Source organism: Scyliorhinus canicula, chromosome 7 (assembly GCF_902713615.1).
Source record: "Scyliorhinus canicula chromosome 7, sScyCan1.1, whole genome shotgun sequence".
NCBI classification, from domain to species: Eukaryota; Metazoa; Chordata; class Chondrichthyes; order Carcharhiniformes; family Scyliorhinidae; genus Scyliorhinus; species Scyliorhinus canicula.
The window spans coordinates 200,103,441-200,124,892 of NC_052152.1; the positions used below are offsets into that span (position 1 = coordinate 200,103,441).

Consider the following 21,452-nt stretch of genomic DNA (forward strand, 5'->3'; position numbering starts at 1 on the left):
ACCAACAATGTAACAGTTTATTCAGCTCATTTTTATTTGTAGGATCATCAGATGAGTGACTCTCCTTGGCATCAAGGCAACAGTTGACAGTGTGGCATCAAAGAGCCCCCCAAAAACTGAAGTCAATGGGAATTAGAAACCGTTGGTCGGAGTCATACCTGGCATAAAAGAAGATGGTTGTGGTCATTGGAGGTCAATCACCTCACCTCCAGAACATCGCTGAAGGAGGTCCTCAGGGTAGTGTCCTAGGGCCAATCACCTTCAGTGGTTTCATCAATGACCTTCCTTCCGACATAAGGTCAGAAGTGGGGATATTCCCTGACGACTGCAAAGTGTTCAGCACCATTCACGACTCCTCAGATATTGAACCAGTCCACGTCCAAATGTAGCAAGACCCGGACAGCATTCGGGATTGGGCTGACACATGGCAGGCATCTCCAAGAGAGAATCTAACCATCTCCCTTGACATCCAATGGCATTGCCATCACTATCAACATCCTGGTGGTCACCATTGACCAGAAACTGAACTGGGCCAGTCACATATATACTGTGGCTACAAGGCTAGGTCAGAGGCTGGGAATTCTGTGGTGAGTAACTCACTTCCTGACTCTCCAAAGCCTGATGTTACAATGTGCATGGAGACCAACAAAACAAAACAACAATATTTGCCAACCACCCCAGCAAAAGCCAATGCGGAAGATTTAACTTTTTTTGTAACTTTTATTTTAACAATCAAACTAAAATCAAGATAAATTGAATGCAAATTAATAGGCAATTCACAGTTTATATAACTTATAAATTACTTTTTAAGCAGCAAATACAACAACAATCGTTCACTCAGATTTATCGAGCAGTCTATTCTATCGAGCAGAGATTTCAGCCACCAAGTCATTCAAAGATCAGATTGTTCTCGAGTAGAATTCCAACTCCTATTCTTCAAAGATGTAGCCACTAGCTCTCATTTATTATCAGCCCCAGGTAGGGTTCCTCAAAAGTTATTGATCCGAGTGAGACCCCTCGATTGGTCACCATCCGGCTGGGAAACCCCCCCCCCCACCCCGATATTGTTACAAACCCGGGTGAGGGGTGATGATTGGCTCCGTCTCTTTATTCAACCCACCCTCTGCTGGTAGCAACAAAAGTTTAACAGGATTCTGGGCGGCACGATGGCACAGTGGTTAGCACTGCTGCCTCACGGCACCGAGGACCCGGGTTCGATCCCGGCCCCGGGCCACTGTCCGTGTGGAGTTTGAACATTCTCCCCGTGTCTGCGTGGGTTTCACCCCCACAACCCAAAGGTGTGCAGGATAGGTGGGTTGGCCACGCTAAATTGTCCCTTAATTGGAAAAACTGAAAAAAAAGTTCACAGATTTTCCTTCAGACCCAATGTTTAAAAAGGAGCCAACTTAACCAGGCTTTATTGAGTTAAGATAGAGTAAGTGTATTAACTAATAAAAGAGTAAGGAGAAATGGCAGAACACATGCATCTACATTCATAAATAAATAAAAAGTTATACGGAAGTCCTGGAGTTGTGAGGAATAGATGGTAACGAGATACCACTCTTTTCAGTAATATTGGCTCCTGCTGATGAATATGGTTCAAGTGTCGTGTATTCCAATTGAGAGATTTCAGTTCCCTTTTCCAGTCACTGTATTTATTATCTTCAGTGTGTGTCGTAACCTCTAGCTGCTGTTCCTCAGCGCGCGCAAATACACACAAACACACACCCACACAGACCAACTAGCATGCAGGCCGAGGGAGAGAGTTCCAGAGGAATTCCCGAAGAATCCCAAGAGAATCTCTTTGGTCGGGGACGGCAGCCTAGCGTTTTATGCCCCAGATACATATTCCACCTGATATGCACTCTTTTGTCTAGGCCATTATAGCCAGGGATCTTGTGATGAGATCATTATTGTGTCCCTTTGTCTTCCAGAGATGGTAATCAGTCTCAGAATGTGTTCGATAAGTACCCTGAATTGTCTGGAAGCACAGGATAGGTGACCCCATTGCTCCGCAGAGACCCTCTGTAGTCATCCCTGTCAATGGTGAATGGGGCATTCATCAGTCATCATTGTGTCCATTTTAAAATTAAACAACACGGCTCCTTTTTAAACGTCCAGTATTTCCATATATGACTCCGTGTTTTTGTCTACAAACCCAACAGAAGCACCCAATCAACCCGAGTTCCACAGATACGAGCTTCAACACAATGGTGTAGAATCACAGGATCCCTACAGTGCAGAAGGAGGCCATTTGGCCCATCGAGCCTGCACCACCCCACTCCCTCATAACCCCTTAACACCACCTAACAATTGGACACTAAGGGGCAATTCACCATGGCCAATCCACCTAACCCGCACATCTTTGGGCTGTGGGAGGAAACTGGAGCACCCGGAAGAAACCCGCGCAGACATGGGGAGAACGTGCAAACTCCACGCAGACAGTCACCCAAGGTCAGGATTGTACTTGGGTCCATAGTACTGCGAGGCAGCAGTGCTAACCACTGTTCCACCATGCCACCCTTCTCCAGAACACCTCAGCTCTGCTTACAATGGTGTTGATAGCATGGCTCCACCAATATTACCTTTATCCGAACCCTTCAGTGACAAGCCTAGGCACTGTATGGCCAAGTGTGGTTAGTCAATTACTTCAAGTAATGAAACAGCTGTAGCAACCCTCCATTTGCCTCTTGCTAGTTCTTGGATCCAGCCTTTATTTTCTTCGATGTGGAGATTCCGGCGTTGGACTGGAGTGGGCACAGTAAGAAGTCTTACAACACCAGGTTAAAGTCCAACAGGTTTATTTTGAATCACTAGATTTTGGAGCATAGCTCCTTCATGAGGTGAATGAAGAGGTGGGTTCCTGAAACACACATATAGACAAAGCCAATGTTGCAAGATGATACTTTAAATGCGAGTCTTTGCAGGTAATTATGGGCGGGATTCTCCGACCCCACGCCGGGTGGGAGAATCGGCGGGGGGAGGCGTGAATCCCGCCCCCGCCGTCCTCCCAATTCTCCCGCTCCCCAAAAACCGGCCCGGCGTCAGTCACTCCGCCCCCCCTCGGAGAATGGCGGGGTCCGGCGCGACTCAATGGGCGCCGGGGCCGCCCGAATTCTCCGGCCTGCGATGGGCCGAAGTCCCGCCCATCTGTAGCCGGTCCCGCCGGCGTAAATTGGAGTAGGTCCCTTACCAGCGGGACCTGGCGGCGTGTGTGGCTCTGGGGTTCCTGGAAGGTCGCGGGGGGATCTGGCCCCGGGAGGTGCACCCACGGTGGCCTGGCCTGTGGCCGGGCCCCACCGATCTGCGGGCAGGCCCGTGCCGTAGGGGCACTCTATTGTTCCACACTGGAGACCGTGGTCCTCCGCCATTCCCGGTGCGGAACCGATTCCCTCTGCGCATGCACGGGGATGACGCCAGCACACGCTGGCGTTCCCACACATGCGCCGACTTGCGCCGGCCGGCAGAGGCCCTTCTGTGCCATTTAGCGTGGCGCCAAGCCCCAGTCCTGCTAGCCGGCGGGGCGCCAACCACTCCGGGGCGGGCCTAGCCCCTGAAGGTACGGAGGATTCCGCACCTTTAGGGCGGCCTGACGCCGGAGTGGTTCACGCCACTGTCCCACCGGGACCCCCCACCCCGCCAGGTATGGGACAATCCCGCCCCAGGTCTTTACAGGTCCATACAGTGTGACTGGAGAGAGGGATAATTACAGGTTAAAGAGGCGTGAATTGTCTCAAGCCAGGACAGTTGGTCGGATTTCACAAGCGCAGGCCAAGTGGTGGGGGTTTAAATGTAGTGAGACATGAATCCAAGGTCCTGATTGAGGCCGTACTCATGCATGTGGAACTTGGTATCAGTTTCTGCTCGGCGATTCATTTTCTTCAGCCTGTTTGTCATGAACTTGGATAGCATTGTGGTTTTGTCTGGTTTCAGCCAGTTTCAGTTTCCCCAGAAACCTGAAGTTTCGGTTCCCTTCCAATTAGCGTCTGACTCAGATAATACATGCTTTAAAACCAATGTAAGTCCACTTAACAGAATATTCGACAAGCCTTTTGTTCAGACACAGCTCACGTATCCTGCCCCGTAGGTTCCGCGCACACCATGGATTCCACCACACTGTCCACCGTCTACAAGGCCCAAGTCAGGAATGTGACGGGATACTCTCCACTTGCCAAATGAATGTGGCTCCAATACTCAAGAAGAAGCTTGACACTGTCCAGGACAAAACGGCCGCTTGATCTGTATCATTATTGGAAAGCCCTTTCCAAATATACTAATAATGGTCATGAAATATCATAAACAGAACGAGGCTATGGGCGGAATTTTGAGTCACTGTGAGCCGTCAGTGAGAGCAGCGACACGGATGGAAAATATGGCGAACAGCGGGATTCTTGCTGGTGAAATTGGGTTTCCGATCTTCCAGATCCCTCAACAGTGGCGGAATGAGAATACTGCCATGGAACGCCGTGAGCCTAATCTAAATACGTTATAATAGCATTAATGAGCCCTCCCACCAGGACTTTATTGGTCACACCGGCAGCTGTATGAAAACAAAAACCTGGTGCCCGCAATTCGGAAGGGGTCAACGGAAGTGAGTGCTCAGGTCGCCAGTATCCTCCAGGGTGCCAGTCACAGAGGGGACAGCGGAGCAGGGAACCCAGACAACTTTAGCTCGGGGGTGGGGGGGCTTCAGTATTAGCATCTCTGAGGAGGGGGGCGGTTCACTCTCAGGCCTTAGCGGCCCTGCATGGCTGGAAGCCTCTAGGTTTAAAGGATCTGGCGACTTGTTTTCAGGCAACGCCTCGTTGCTGGGCTGGTGGTGATGTCACCTGTTGGACTTTAACCTGGTGTTGTAAGACTTCTTACTGTGTCCAAATTTGAAGATGACACCAAGGTGGATGGGAGGGTGAGCTGTGAGCAGGATGCAGAGATCCTTTCATGTTATTTGGGCAAGTTGAGTGAGTGGGCAAATGAATGGCAGATGCAGTGTAATCTGGATAAATGTGAGATTTATTCACTTTGGTAGCAAAAACGAGAAGGCAGACCAATATCTGAATGGACATAAATTGGGAGAGGGGAATGTGCAGCAGGACCTGGGTGTCCTCGTACACCATTCGCTGAAGGTAAGCATGCAGGTACAACAGGCGGTAAGGAAGGCAAATGGTATGTTGGCCTTCATAGCGAGAGGATTCGAGAACAGGAGCAGGGATGTCTTGCTGCAATTACGCAGGGCCTTGGTGAAGCCACACCTGGAATATTGTGTGCAGTTTCGGTCTCCTTATCTGAGGAAGGATGTCAGATTTTCTTGACCTCGAGGGAGTGCAGGGAAGGTTTACCAGGTTGTTTCCTGCGATGGCGGGACTGATGTATGAGAGATTGAATCAGTTAGAATTGTATTCACTGGAGTTCAGAAGAATGAGTGGGGATCTCATAGAAACCAATAAAATTCTAACAGGACTAGACAGGGTAGATGCAGGAAGGATGTTCCCGATGGTGGGTGTGTCCAGAACCAGGGCCGGGATTCTCCCCTATGTGGCGGGGCGGGGGGTCCCGGCGTTGTGGAGTGGCGAAAATCACTCCGGCATCGGGCCTCCCCAAAGGTGTCTCCCGCTCCGCCGGTCGGCGCAAACGACCTTTAGCGTCCCGCCAGCAGGGGCCGAAAGGCAAGTCCGCGCATGCGCCGGTGCGTCAGCGGCTGCTGATGTCAGACGGCGCATGCGCAGGGGAGGGGATCTCTTCCACCCCCGCCATGGTGAAGACCATGGCAGGGCGGAAGAAAAAGAGTGCCCCCATGGCGCAGGCCTGCCCGCTGATCGGTGGGACCCGATCGCGGGCCAGGCCACCGTGGGGGCACCCCCCGGGGTCAGATCGCCCCGCGCCCCCGCCCCAGGACCCCGGCGCCCGCCCGCGCCGCCAATCCCGCCGGCACCAGACGTGCTTTGATTCCCGCCGGCGGGAAAGGGTTGTCAGCGGCGGGACTTCGGCCCATTGCCGGCCGGAGAATCGCCGCGGGGTGCCTGCCAACCGGCGCGGCGTGATTCCCGCCCCCGCCGATTCCCGGGTGGCGGAGAATTTGGGCCACGGCGGGGGCGGGATTGACGCCGGCCCCGGGCGGGGGGGTCGGAGAATTCCGCCCCAGGTGTCACAGTCTGAGAATATGAAGTAGACCATTTAGGACAGAGATTGGGAGAAATTTCTTAAGCCCGGGAGTGGTCGGCCTGTGGAATATGTTACCACAGGAGGTAATTGAGGCCAAAACATGTATGTTTTCAAGAAGCAGTTAGATATAGTATTCAGGGAGAAGGGGATCAAAGGATATTTGGGGAAAGCGGGATTAGGCTATTGAGTTGGATGATCAGCCATGATCATAATGAATGGCAGAGCAGGCTCGAAGGGCCGAATGGCCTTCTGCTCCTATTTTCTATGTTTCTATGAATCTCCACAATCAACACCCTGGGGGTTACCATTGATCAGAAACTGGACTGGACTAGCCATATTAATACTGTGGCTACCAGAGCAGGTCAAAGGCTAGGAATCCTACAGTGAGTAACTCACCTTATGAGTCTCCAAAGCCCGTCCACCATCTACAAGGCACAAGTCAGGAGTGTGACGGAATACTCTCCACTTGCCTGGATGAGCACAGCTCCAACAACACTCAAGAATCTCAACACCATCCAGGACAAGACAGCCCACTTGATTGCTCCTCCTTCCACAAACATTTACTCCCCCCACCACTGACCAACACTAACAGCCGTGTGAACCATCTACAAGATGCACTGCAGGAACTCGCCAAGGTTCCTTCGGCACCTACCAAATCCACGACCACTGCCACCTAGAGGTTCTCTCACCTCAAGATGGAGAATTGTGTGTGGGGGGGTTGCAGGGTGACCTCCATGGATGGGGTGCTGGGGGGCAGCTGGGGGCCTGTGCCAGGGGCGACACAGCGTTACTGTGTCATCAGAGCAGGAAGTGGGAGAGATATTTGCTGCCATTCCCACACTGCACAGGGAGGAAGTGCCGAGTTTCATCGAGGGGTTTGCGGAACATGGTGCCGAGGTTCACCCTCGCCCACTAGGGGCCTGATGTTTCTTACTCTTCCTCACCCTCCCACTATGTCTAGGTGTATCCCCAGAATCCACAGCTGAGGTCACTGCTGACTTCCACGTCCGTTGCCTGAGATAGTCTTGACAGGTGGCCTTTGAGGGGTCATGTCCTCGAGGGTCCCAGTCTGCTTTTGTGCAGCACGGGTGGTGTAGTGCTGCCCTCCTCGGTGTGCGGAGTTGGAGATGTTTCCCTCGCAGGGTGACTGTCAGATGGGCTGGAGACCCACAGGTTCCCCTGGGTGGGAGGCCCCAGTAGCTCGCCTGCTGATCCTAGGGGCCCCTGGGCTCCTCCATGGCTAGAGGGGCAGCGGGAGTGAGATCCAGAAACCCCGCTGTCCTCTGGCACAGACGCTCATGGATTCCCGCCAAGTGCCTGCACCAGGCAGCTGAAACCCTACACCGTGGAGTGCATGCCCTCAGCCATGGAGGGCATGAGCTGAACTATGGAGCGGGCATTCCCCCCCCCCCCCCCCCCCCCCCCCCCACCATGGAGTGCAGGTCCTGCACCAAAGATACGGCTGTGGTCTCCACTCTCGCAGTATTGACCTTGTTGGAGTGACAGCACCATCTCCTCGGACAGCAGGCGATTGGAATCCTCCAGTGAATGTTGCAGTTTGAGGAGGAATGCTGTCATCACTTCCTGATCCTCGCAGTTCTGCCTTTGTAGCTCCTGCAGCTCTGGGTCGACCAGACCCAGGGTCACATCATCGACCAGGGCCTCATGAGTGTCCTGGTCTCCAGCATCCCTCCAAGTGCCAGATCCCTGGGACGTCCCTACCTCCACCTGCTGTGAATCATCAGGCGTGAGGTGCTCACCAGTGAGTGAGCCAGAAACCTGCCGTCTGGTAAATCCCACCGAGGTGTGTGTCTGCGCTGATGGAGGGTGCGAGAGACAGTGTGACACCTCTTCAATGCTGCTCTCTGAGGTGTCTCCCTCCATCCAAGCTGATCGGCTCCGTGGTGTCCAGGGTCTGCGAGGATGGTCGCGGCTGGTCTGCTGATTGACCTGCAATGGAAGGAGATGGCATTAGTGCGGGTCAGGGGGTCACTGAGAGGAGAAAGGTCACTCAGGTGAGGCTTGCTCCATGGCTGAATGTGTCGAGGGTTCTCATTTGTGTCTTTGAGCCTGACCTCACCCTCTGAATGGATGTGGTCCCGCTCCTCGCCGACAAGCTCAAGGGCTCGTTCCTCGACTAGGGTTAGGGTCTTTAGCTCCGGCATCACTCTGGCCAGCTATGTGCCCCCCCACGCCTGCTGTGCCCGGGTTTGTCCTGCAGGAGGCAGATGGGAAGAGCGTGGGTGGGAGTCGTGTCAGGTCAGATGTGGTCGAAGTGCATGGGAGGTGAGTAGGAGCGGGGAATTGAGGGGGCACCAGAGCTACTGGGGGGATTGTGTGTGTGTGTGTGTGTGTGTGTGTGTGTGTGTGGGGGGGGGGGGGGGGGGGGGGGGCAGTGCATTTGACCCCACAAGGTGGGTGGGAGTGAGATCACCGTGGAGATGGTGAGGGCTGTGTTAAAACGGTGCTGAGGGAGATACGAGGAGGCCGACTTACCTGGGCTGCACAAAGCAGGTTATTCACCTTCTTCCTGCACTGCAGAGCCGCCCACTTATGGAGCGAGCCGGCGCTCACAATCCCGGCCACAGCCTCCCAGGCGGGGTTGGTCACTTTGCTGGATAGACGACTGCCCAATCGAGGGCAGAGTGTTTGCCGCCTCTGCTCGCCCCTCTTGCGAAGCTTGCTGAGGTCTCCCTCTGTAAAACGTGTTGTCGTCTTCCCGGAGGCCATGGTCCCCGACTGGACTTGGAGCAAGTGCTGGGGAGACGTTTAAAAGGAGCGCCCCACTATAATCACAGAGTTTTCACGGGGATTGCGAATCAGAAGCTGCCGTCAGTACGATGTGATTCAGTGGAGAAAATTCTTTTTGTTAAACTTGCTGAATGTATAAATGAATATATCAGTGCCGGGAGGAGAGTCTGCAAATTTCTCACCGGAACCAACACTTTGGAAAAAATGGTAAGATTCTGCCCTGCGGTTTATTAATAATAATAATAATAATAATAATAATAATCGCTTATTGTCACAAGTTGGCATCAATGAAGTTACTGTGAAAAGCACCGAGTCGCCACATTCCGGCGCCCGTGTGGGTGAAACAGGAGATTAGAATGCATAAACCTGACTTGAACTTCTTTAAATAGCAAAGGTAGTGGGAGTGAGCCGCCTGAGGTATTTCAAATGTTCCTCTTTATCTTGAGTTCTCTGTCTGAAGGCATGGCCGACCGACCCACAGTGCCGGGATCTCCACCTCGGGTAAGGAGGGAAGGCAGGTCCTGAATCCACCCCAGCTGGCACAGGGATCAAACCCATTGACACCAATCTGATCCACACCAGCCATTCAGCAGTTGGCACGCCCAAGGGGTCCAAATTGCTGTGGCAACATAACGCTTTTTACATGCAGGGTGTAGGCTGAAGCTGTGGTAAAGGCTCCAATGTTAGAATCATAGAATCATAAGATCACTACAGCGCAGAAGGAGGCCATTCGGCCCATCGAGTCTGCACCGACCCTCCGAAAGAGCACCCTACTCCAGACCCACTTCCGTTTCCCATAACCCCTTTTGGATGCTAAGGGGCAATTTAGCAGGGCCCAATCCACCTAACCTGCACATAGGGGCTGTTTAGCTCACAGGGCTAATCGCTGGCTTTGAAAGCAGACCAAGGTAAGCCAGCAGCACGGTTCAATTCCCGTAACAGCCTCCCCGAACAGGCGCCGGAATGTGGTGACTAGGGGCTTTTCACAGTAACTTCATTTGAAGCCTACTTGTGACAATAAGCGATTTTCATTTTACAGGGGCTGGTTTAGCTCACTCAGCTAAATCACTGGCTTTTAAAGCAGACCAAGCAGGCCAGCAGCACGGTTCAATTCCCGTACCAGCTTCCCTGGGCAGGCGCCGGAATGTGGCGACTAGGGGCTTTTTACAGTAACTTCATTGAAGCCTACTCGTAACAATAAGCGATTTTCATTTTTGGGACAGCACGGTAGCATGGTGGTTAGCATAAATGCTTCACAGCTCCAGGGTCCCAGGTTTGATTCCCGGCTGGGTCACTGTCTGTGCGGAGTCTGCACGTCCTCCCCGTGTGTGCGTGGGTTTCCTCCGGGTGCTCCGGTTTCCTCCCACAGTCCAAAGATGTGCGGGTTAGGTGGAGTGGCCATGATCAATTGCCCGTAGTGTCCTAAAAAAAAGTAAGGTTAAGGGGAGGTTGTTGGGGTACGGGTATAGGGTGGATGCGTGGGTTTGAGTAGGGTGATCATTGTTCGGCACAACATCGAGGGCCGAAGGGCCTGTTCTGTGCTGCAATGTTCTATGTTCTATCTGTGGACTGTGGGAGGAAACCGGAGCACCCGGACGAAACCCACGCAGACACGGGGGAAAAGTGCAAACTCAGCACAATCACCCAAGGTCAGAATTGAACCCGGGTCCCTGGCGCTGTGAGGCAGCAGTGCTAACCACTGCTGAATTTTTAAAAAGTGGTTTGGAGAAACTATTGATTCTGCTGGGAGAATCAAGAGTAAGAAGGCGCAATCTTAAAGCCAGAGGTGGGGGGGGGGGGGGGGGGGGGGGGGGGGGGGGGGCGCGGTGCTGGAATCAAGAAGCACTTTCAAAAAGGGTGGTGAAACACCCTTCCCCAATAGACTATGGATCCTGGGGGCAATCGGTGCTTTCAGTACTGAGATCATAGATTTTTGTTGGGTCGTACTGACAAGAGATACGGGGCATGGGTGGTTAACTGAAGTCGAGGTGCAGATCATTCATAATCTAACAGAATGTTGGAGCAAATCCTTGGCCTATTCCTGTCTCTCGGTTCCTGGTATTTGTCTTGTTCTTTCCAAAGCCATTAACGTTTTATCGGTTAAATTTGTTCCCGAGAGTTCACGCCGAGATCGAAAGTTATCCGTTTGCCAATAGGGATGACTGTAAAAGCTCTATAAACAGATCCTGGACATAAACTGCAGGTTCGTAAATAATGAAGGCACTTGAACAGGTAAATAACAGTTGCGAGAGCCAGTGCCTGAAGAATTCACGTCATTTGCTTAAGAGATGTGATCAAGGCAGATTGTAAACTGACTTGAGTTTCTACTAAATAAGCCACACACGTAACAGCATTGTCACTAGCAAATTAAACAGCACAAATTATTCACTTATCAAGGAGATAAAATTAAATTCCACTTTGTCAACACATATTCAGGTTACCCTTTAAAAACATTCAAAACAGCAGCAGCCGGAAACCATTCTTTTTCTCTTCCCCCCCCCCCCCCCGCCCCCTCCAGCCACAAAATAAAACAGGTCTCAGAAACAGAAAATTAATCCTAAATTAATTGCAGAAGACTTGAACACGTACCTACCTCATCTGCTCACTTTATGGGCACACCGAGGGATTATTAATAAGCTTATCCTAGGAATTAGGGAGTGATGTATTGTCAAAAGAGACAGGGATCATCATTCACAGAAAGAAAAAGTGAAACAACTTATGGTTCCAGGAAGTGGGAGCTTATTTTTTTCAAAACGTTGAGGCTTAGTAGGCCACAGAATTGCCTGATTAAAATAAAGGGGCCAGAATTATCAGAAGTGGTTCGTCGGGTTTCAGCAAATGAGCCATCTCCTCGCCTAGATTTACCTCAACTTCGAAACACGTTTATGGGCATTATTTTTTTTATTGTCAAATTTTCTTAACTTTGACCCATGAGGTGTGCTTGAACAGTAAATGCTCCTAAAGTTGAGATCACAAAGGAGCAACGCTGTGGTTGCACCCTGATTGATTTTACCGTTCATTGAAAGCAACGGAGTGTACTATTGGGATGTGGGATCTATCCAATCCCATGGGATTCACGCCTGCAACGAGTTAGGTTAAAATCACCCCTGGTGTTTTCACATCAGGGAGCAAGCAGTTGGTTCAAAATATGCGAGAAGGGCCCGTTGCCATGGTAACAAGATAGCTTGGTTGACTAAATTACAGATTGACTAAATATGCGACTGTCACCACAGGGACAAGAGTTTGAGGGATTTAAGTTGTGTTATTAAAGTGAACGAACACGGCTAAAGGCAGGTGTTCAATATTATTTGAGGCTTTAATAAGAGTAGACAAGGAGAAATTATTTCCATTCAACCTTTCCCAGCTCAACATGACAGGGCAGGATTTTCCATTTTGGATAGAGATCCTGACGTCGGCTGGCCCCAGCATCACAGATGTGTCAGCCTTGACACCGGACATTGGCGTTGCCTGGATTTGCCATTTAGGAGCCAGAGGGCATCACGGTGGCACAGTGGTTAGCACTGCTGCCTCACGGCGCCGAGGTCCCAGTTCGATCCCGGCTCTGTGTCACTGACCGTGTGGAGTTTGCACATTCTCCACCGTGTTTGTGTCGGTTTCACCCCCACAACCCAAAGATGTGCAGGGTAGGTGGATTGGCCATGCTAAATTGCCCCTTAATTGGAAAAAATGAATTGGGTACTCTAAATTTTAAAAACAAATTTAGAAGCCAGGAATCAATTAAGGATGGCAAGCGGGTTCTCGAAGCTGGAGGACCAATAGGGGATCCCCAACACCTCCACCCCCGTACAGAAGGATCTGTAGCCTGCTGCACATGAGGGTGAAAGAGGGGCTCTTCAGTGAGGGGCCCTCTCAGCATTTTGAAAAAAGTTTTGAAATATAAAATGGCCACAGATACTTAACCACCATTGTGGAGGGAAAGCCATTGCCTGGGGTGACCTCCAGCCGCAGCGATGGCCAGGTATGTCTAGGGGGAGGTTGCAAAGTCTGCCCGGAGCACTGGCCTTCCTCCGACAAGACAAAAGCATCCGCTCACTGCTTCTCTTGTAGTACATTAGGAGCTCGCTGTGTGAGCAAACACATGCCCTATCAGCCCTTTGATTTACTGTTTTAGGCTTGTAGCCTCTAATTAGACTCTCTTCAGATTGCAGTCCAATATTTGACTTTTAATAAAGACCAACTTCACAATTTTTGCTTTCCAATAAAGTTGATAAGGAACAACTAACGCATTCCATCCTCCGAGTTATCTTTCAGGCTAAGTCGGAGTCAGAGTGACAATGACAGTGAGGGCTTGTTGTGTGACAACTCCAGTTGTGAAACCTTGTTTGACCAGATGGCCATGTGCAAATGCGACCTGCTGCCCAGACTATGACTTCAGCCAGGATTCCAGATCAACTGGGTAGCTGGACCTGGGAGATGATTGCAGAAACACTGCTCTAATTTTAGCGGCTTCAATGATGATTTATATCACGTACTTGAATTCTGGTGTTTTTATTACACCAGGAATGTGCTGGGCATCTGTCCAATTTAATAAATTGAGTCTAAATAGCAATCTAAAAATCTGGTTATGCTATAAACGAACATGTGCTGTAAAAAGAACCATATATAGCTTTCTTGTCGCACAGTTTCTTGAAAGTAATTTCAGTAGTGTTGCTGGAAACGTGGAAAGGTTTCCCACTGAGAATGTGGCCATTCAGCCCATTTGTAACCAGGCCAGCCAAAGAAAAAGCAACACAGTCGAATCCCACCTTCTTTTTTTTAATAAATTTAGCGTACCCAATTATTTTTTCAATTAAGGGGCAATTTAGCATAGCCAATCCACCTACCCTGCACATCTTTGGGTTGTGGGGGCGAAACCCACGCAGACACGGGGAGAATGTGCAAACTCCTCACGGACAGTGACCCAGGGCCGGGATTAACCCGGGTCCTCAGCGCCGTAGGCAGCAATGCTAACCACTGCGCCACCGTGCCGCCCTGAATCCCACCTTCTTGTTTTTGGTCCATAACCCTGTGTTACGGAATTCCAAATGCACAGTCAAGTGTTTCTTAAATGCGGTGAGGGTTTCCGCTTTCAGGTAGTGAGTTCCAGACACCCCCGCTTCTTCAACTCTCCTGGTGAAAGAATTATCCTCAACTCCTCTCCATTCCCCACATCAATTACTTTATATCTAAGCCCTTTGGTTATTACCCTCCTTCGCTAATGGAAGTAACTCCTTCCTATCCACTCCATACCTGAGGCAGTCAAAACCGAGCTGGGCTGGTTATGTGGCCAGAATGGCTGACACTCGCTAACCACGGTGAATCTTCAATGGAGAGTTCGAGTCTGGGGAGTGCTGTCATGGTGGTCAAAGGGAGCACCACAAGGTCACACTGAATGCTTTGATTAGGAGTTTTTAGGTTGACTTCAAGCCGAGAGAGATGCCCGCTTCACGGTTGCTGCACCTGGCGCAACTAAATAATTGGTACGCCCTCCTTTGAAAGCCAGCGCATTTCAGAGGCAGGGAAATAAAACACAAGGAGCGGTAATCCCTGGCAGAATTTTCTGCCCTTTCTTCTGGCGGATTTGAAGGTGCACAGGGCTAAATCGCTGGCTTTTAAAGCAGACCGAGGCAGGCCAGCAGCGCGGGTTCAATTCCCGTACCGGCCTCCCCGAACAGGCGCCAGAATGTAACTTCACTTGAAGCCTACTTGTGGCAAGAAGCGATTTTCGTTGTCGTTTCAGGTGGGGAAGGCATTTAATCACGCAGGAGAATGGTGTGCGAGCACCCCACTGTCTTCCTTCCTCCAACTCGCGTTCGATATTGGAGGATTTCCCACCCCGCCACCAGTTTACGGCTTTAAGTTGGCAATTAATGAACTTAAGGGCCTCATCCCACTGCCTCTCGAATTAACTCAGTGACGGATGGACCTGTTACCACAGAGGCACACGACAAACAAACCTGTACCGGCTGCTTGTGGTCTCCTTGGGGGGCGGGGGATGGGGGGGGGGGGGCGGGGGATGGGGGGGGGGGTTCTCATTCGAAGACATTCAATATCTGATCAAGGGATATGGCAATGGCAAGGGTTAGAGCCACTGAGAGCCCCTCTCTGTGGTGATATGCGTGTGAATAATACTACATGTACTCAGCAGTGCGACCTCCCACCAGCAGGTGGCGTCAGACATCAGCCATGTGACATCCGGCTATCGGCAGAAGGTTTTAAGGCGTACACGAGGACAGTCGCACATAAGGGTAGTTCAAGGAGAGTCTAATGTAACTCAATGATAATTTGGTCTCTGTAGCAATTCTGATTGATACCTTACCACCTGTACATCAATAAATCTTCATTCAGGCAGCACGGTGGTGAAGTGGGTTAGTCCTGGTGCCTCACGGCGCCGGGGTTCCAGGTTCGATCCTGGCTCTGGGTCACTGTTCGTGTGGAGTTTGCACATTCTCCCCGTGTCTGCGTGGGTCTCACCCCCACAACCCAAAGATGTGTAGGGTAGGTGGATTAGCCGCGCTAAATTGCCCCTTAATAGGAAAAAAATGAATTGGGTACGCTAAATTTATTTTTTTTAAATGGGTGAGCAAGATCAGTTCGACGTGTTTTAAGGCAGCACCGTAGCAGAGTGGTTAGCACTGTTGCTTCACAGTGCCAGAAAACCTGGGTTCAATTCCCGGCTTGGGTCACTGCCTGTGCGGAGTCTGTACGTTCTCCCCGTGTCTGCGTGGGTTTGCTCCGGGTGCTCCGCTTTCCTCCCACAAGTCCAAAAAGACGTGCTGTTAGGTGAATTGGACATTCTGAATTCTCCCGCTGTGTACCCAAACAGGCGCCGGAGTGTGGCAACTCGTGGCTTTTCACAGTAACTTCATTACAGTGTTAATGTAAGCCTACTTGTGACAATAAAGACTATAATGATAAAAAAGTTATGGCACCAACGGAGTAGACTTGCCAACCACTTAACACCCTTTCTCCAACAGTATCTATTGTCGCTCCCTTTGAAATTCGGTGTTCTTGCATCTGTCCTAATGAGTGTAAGACAAAAAGCTTCAATGGCATGTCTCTCTTTTTCAGCAATACTCAAGTTTTATACGACTAAGTGATCATTTCTGCCTGTCAGAGCTGGATACAGATAAGATCACGCCTGGGGATCCAGGTACACAGTCAGGTTGGTTAGAGATAACAGTGTCTCTGTGGCTACCTTGTCTGGTGCATTACAAATAAAGGGTTCTAGCGACTCTCCATGTGGATGTTTAGGATCCGAGAGTTTCCTGGCCACTGGCCACCTGTGGGAGAGACCGGATAGGAGGCAGTAATCCCAGCATTGTAAAAGCTTTAGCTGTTGGTAGCCTGGGTCAGTTATTCCAGAGTTGGGCTTTTCTCTTTCTCATTTTCACAGATAAGTCCATGAAAGTGAACACCATGGACGCACTCATCTCTGGAGTTGCAATCTTTTCACCGCAGGTTGCAACATTGCTTCATAAAATGCTAGTAACATTTCTTTCTCAAACTAAACTTTTAGTGGAGAATTTTAGCAGGCATTAAAAAATAACAAATCAGTCAACCGTATTTACTGGTTGTGTTGCCAGGATTTTATTGGACAGATGTGCAGAACCTCTTTCCTCCTTTAACTGGAACCTCCATATTAAAGTTTGCTCAGACGGATTTCAGCTGCAATAGAAAGGCAGCGCTGGTGGGACCCAGTACTGCACAGCTGTTTAGGGTGCTCCACTGAGAAATCACTAGCTCTTTCTCTCTCTCACTCGCTCTCTTTCACTTCTTCACTCTCTCGGTCTCTCTCTTGCTTCCTCTCTCTTTTGCTCTCTCTCTTGCTTTCTTACTCTCTCTCACTCTCCATCTCTCGCGCTCTCTCACTTGTGCTTTCACTCTCTCTTGCACTCTCTTGCTTTCTTTGTCTCTCACTCTCTCTTGCTCTCTCTCTTTCACTCCCTCTTGCTCTCTCGCTCTCTCTCTTGCTCTCTCTCGCTCTCCCTCACAATCCTACTGGCAGGCCAACAAGTTCTGCTGGGAGGAGAGAGCTTAAAGCAGAGCTCTATAAGCCAGACTAGACTGGAATTGTACTCGTGCACCATTGGTCTTGTGCTTTTCGCTGCCTCTTTCCCATTTGGTTAAATAAAGGTTAAGGTATGGAAAGATATTACTCTTCAATCGGGTGTAGTCTGGGGTAAGGGAAAGCGCATAAACTGCATCACTCTGGCCGGTGGAAGGAAAGAAATGATTAATGGCTCACCTGAATTGTGAATTGTGTCGGGATTGGCTAGCTCAGTGGACTAGAGGGCTAGCATGGGTTTGATTCCTGTTCTGGCTGAAGCAGAGTTGGGACCTGGTTCCTTGCTCTGCCCCTGAGAGTGGAAGGCAACGGCAAACCTCCAATTACAAAGCGGCCAATGAAACATGTGGTGAATGTAACTTGGTAATTCACACTGTATTTACCAATACCATTGTAAGCGCAGTAGCGTTATCCGACCACTAGGGGGAGTAGCTCTGGGAATGCTCAGGAGTTTGTACAGGGCTCCACCCTTGGCTCCGCCCACGACTCCTCCCCCTAGACTGCTGTATAAATAATCATGTCCAGAGCCAGCCTGCAGTTCATCGAGAGTTCAACGGGTAACAGGCTGGCTCTGTAGTAAGTAGATTAAAACCACTGTTCGTATCTTAAAGCACGTGTCTCGTGAATTGATGGTTCCATCAAAACAGTTCAGGATGAAGACAATGAACCCAATAACTTGCCTTCAGACCGGGCACTTGTGGAATGAAATGGAACCTATTTTGTACTGCTCAAATTTGGGTTGTCGGAATGCGAAGTACTACATTTTAGTGGCGATGTCTGTGTGATGTGGGCCACACTTGGATGTCAATCACTATTTTCATCTCAGCCTCTATCCATGTCCTGTTTGTTTTAACGTAATGTATAGTCTTATAGGAAGACAGTTTATAAGCAACTCTTTTGGCACAACTGGTTGTCTATAAACAGAGAGCCACATTATTTATAATGTGATTATTAGCAACGCATGTAAATAAATTGTAGCCATAAACCTGTGTTGTGGAGCAGCTACAACTCAGATCGGGATTTAGACTGTTACAGCGAGGAGGGCAACCTGTGGTCAGTTAACCATCTCTTTTCAATCAGACGCTAATGCGAATTATGTTCTTCAAATGCCACTCAATCGGGTGAGTATACTTTGGTCAGGGTGACTTCCATTACATGTTTGCAACTGACTTGCGTGAATGTCTTACTTTTTGAAAGAACAAAGAACAATACAGCACACGAACAGTCCCTTCGGCCCTCCAAGCCTGTACCGGTCATGATACCTGTAATGATATGTATATGTGTATATAACTAAAGGGTTAATTATAACATCTAGCTGTAACACTACCACTAGAGGGCACCACTAGATTCACCTATAAGTATTAGCTCCCAGAGGATCTTGGGGCTGGATTCTCCAATAATGGGGCTATGTCCCCGCACCAGCGGGAAAAACGGCGGCAGCCACTCTGGCGTCAACAGCCCCCGAAAGTGAGGAATTCTCTCCTTACTAGGGGCTAGGTGGCCGCCAGAGTGGTTCCCACAGCTCCAGCTGACGCCAAACGGCCCGCGCGGGTTCACGCATGCGTGGAACGGCGGGGTATTTCCACACATGCGCGGGACGGCCGGCATATTTCCATGCATGCGCGGAACGGCCAGTGGATTTCCGTGTATGCGTGGGGGTTCTCTTCTCCATGCTGGCCCCCGGGCAATATGGCAGAGCCCTACAGGGGCCTGGCGTGGAGTAAAGTAGGCCCCCACGGAACCAGCCCACCCACCGATCGGTAGGCCCCGATCACGAGCCAGCCCACCGTGGGGGCCCCGGCCTTGGTCGCTTTCCTACCCAGGAGTGTTTAGTAAGCAGTTGTGTATTTAGATAGCTCTCAGTATAGTTAGTATTTATAGTGGTGAATCAGTTAATTCAATCATTTTCAATCACTTGATTTCTAGAGATAGTTCTGTCGAGTGTCGAACTCAGATATAACCAATCGTTACTTTAATAAATTAGCCTGCTTAAGTTGACGATTTGTGGTTTCTTCAGGATCACACCATCAGACCATTTGCATCAACAGCAACCATGCATATTACTAAACCCAGTAATATAACAATAGCAACCGTGGCCAAAACCCTCAGCACTTCCTTGTGCCATATCCTCTATACCCGTCCTATCCATGTGTTTATCAAGAAGCCTTTTGAAACAACAATGAACAATACAGCACAGGATCAGGTCCTTCGGCCCTTCAGCTTGAGTTGGAATAAACCTCTTTTCTTTTCTTTTGATTTGTGACCACCACATCCAAAACATTATTTCAAGAAGGAGTTAGATACAGTTCTTGGGGCTAAAGGGATCAAATAATATGGGGGGAAGGTGGGACAAGACTATTGAGTTGGATGATTAGCCATAATCATAATGGATGGCGGAGCAGGCTCGAGGGGCCGAATGGCCTCCTCCTGCTCCAATTTTCGATGCTTCTGTCATCCTGAATTTCTGATGGATTAGAACTGTACACAGGTAGGCTGTTCAGCCCATCAAGTCTATGCTAGCTCTTTTGAAGAACAATCCAGTTAGTCCCGCTCGCCAGTCTTTCCTCAAATCCTTCATTCTTTTTTCCTCCTTCAAGTATTTGGCCAATTCCCTTTTGAATGTTGCTAATGAATCTGTGCCCAGCACCTTATCGATCAGTGGTTCCAAATCCTAACCGTTCACTGTGTTAAAGGTTTCCCCCTGGTTCATTGGTCCATCACCGTGAAGCAGTTGCCTTTTACCCTTCAGCGATTGAAAACAGTTCACCTTAATTGACTCTACCTAAATGTTTCCTGATTTTACAGAATCCCGGTTAATCCTCCCATTCGAGACATCAGAGGGGCTGGTTTAGCACACTGGGCTAAACCGCTGGCTTTTAAAGCAGACCAAGGCAGGCCAGCAGCACGGTTCAATTCCCTTACCAGCCTCCACGAACAGCAGCCGGAATGTGGTGACTAGGAGCTTTTCACAGTAACTTCATTGAAGCCTACTCGTGACAATAAACGATTTTCATTTCATTTTTTATTTAGTGATTGTGGTGAATGAGATTCACACGGTATTATAAGTTACCAATGTCACTCTGTTCCCATTGTATATATGTACCGGTATTGTAAGTGCAGTTGCACTACCTGACCACCAGGGGGAGTAGCTCTGGGAGTACTCGAGAGTTTGTACTGGGCTCCCCCCTTGGCTCCGCCCAGAACTCCTCCCCCTGGAGCTGCTGTATAAAGATCCGTGCCACAGAGCCAGCCGTCCAGTTCATCGAAAGTTCAACGGCGAACAGGCTGGCTCTGTTGTAAGTATATTAAAACCGCTATTCTAATCCTACAAGCACGTGTCCGTAGAATTGATGGTTCCATCAGTGATACTTTCAGCTTTTTGGAGAATTGGAACACGCTTTGTGCTTTGAATCCATACTCTCCGGGAGCTGGGTTTCCCGCACCAAAATTACTGGAGCATAAGCCTTCATCCCATTAGTGTGCACTGAATCGTTCCTCTTGTTGAAAATCCAGGGCCGGGATTCTCCGCCGGCGGGATGCTCCGTTTTGCCGGCAACCCGGGCGTTTCCTGACGGCGTGGGGCTGCCCCACAATGGGAAATCCCATTGACCGGTCGGCGTAACGGAGCAGCCCGCCGGCGGGTCGGGGCAGAAATGTGGCGAGGTGGGACGGCGAATCCAGCCCCAAATGTTTCACGTGCTCCTAACCATGTTGTGTTTCTGTGCGGAGAATTTACAGCACAGGTACAAGCCATTGGGCCATCTGGCCTCCGCCAGTGTTTATTGCTTCACACAATTCTCCTTCCACCCTGCTTCACCTGAGCCTTTCTTCTCACATCTGTAGATCCCTGGACTCTTTGAGGGACACTCCAGGCAACAGGAATCACTCCTTGGGGACAGGGGTTATCCCCTCAGGTCCTGGCTGATGACACCAGTGCGGAAGCCGAAGACTGCTGAGGAGACCAGGTGAGGAGATGGTGCCGTAGTAGTATTGTCGCTGGCCTAGTAAACCAGAGACCCAGGGGCCCAGCTGACTTCTGGGATCCAGCAGATCGACAACTGTCTAATCCTTGGGACGGTCCTGCCTCTCTCTCCTCAAATGGAGTCGGGATCTTCAAACCCGGCATCTCACTGGCCTCTTTCTCTTACTCGCAGCGATAGTGAGGAAGCTTATCCGGCAGGAGCACAAATGGGGATAACGTTAGGAATCTATCATCAAGGAAGAAATAGCGAGGCATCTGGATAGAAATTGTCCCATTGGGCAGACGCAGCATGGGTTCATAAAGGGCTGGTCATGCCTAACTAATTTAGTGGAATTTTTTGAGGACATTACCAGTGCGGTAGATAACGGGGAGCCAATGGATGTGGTATATCTGGATTTCCAGAAAGCCTTTGACAAGGTGCCACACAAAAGGTTGCTGTATCAGATAAAGATGCATGGCATTAAGGGTAAGGTAGTAGCATGGATAGAGGAT

The 21,452-nt window shown here is 50.1% G+C and overlaps 1 protein-coding gene across 1 annotated transcript in view; it reads right to left on the reverse strand.

Annotated features, from left to right (window-relative positions):
- LOC119969702 (ranBP-type and C3HC4-type zinc finger-containing protein 1-like) overlaps nt 1-11,621 on the reverse strand; it is a 62,649-nt gene extending 51,028 nt beyond the window's left edge. Inside the window, 1 exon segment of the mRNA XM_038803696.1 lies at nt 11,504-11,621. The gene's annotated coding sequence lies outside the window, so the exon portion shown is untranslated.
- Nucleotides 11,622-21,452: the final 9,831 nt, after the last annotated feature.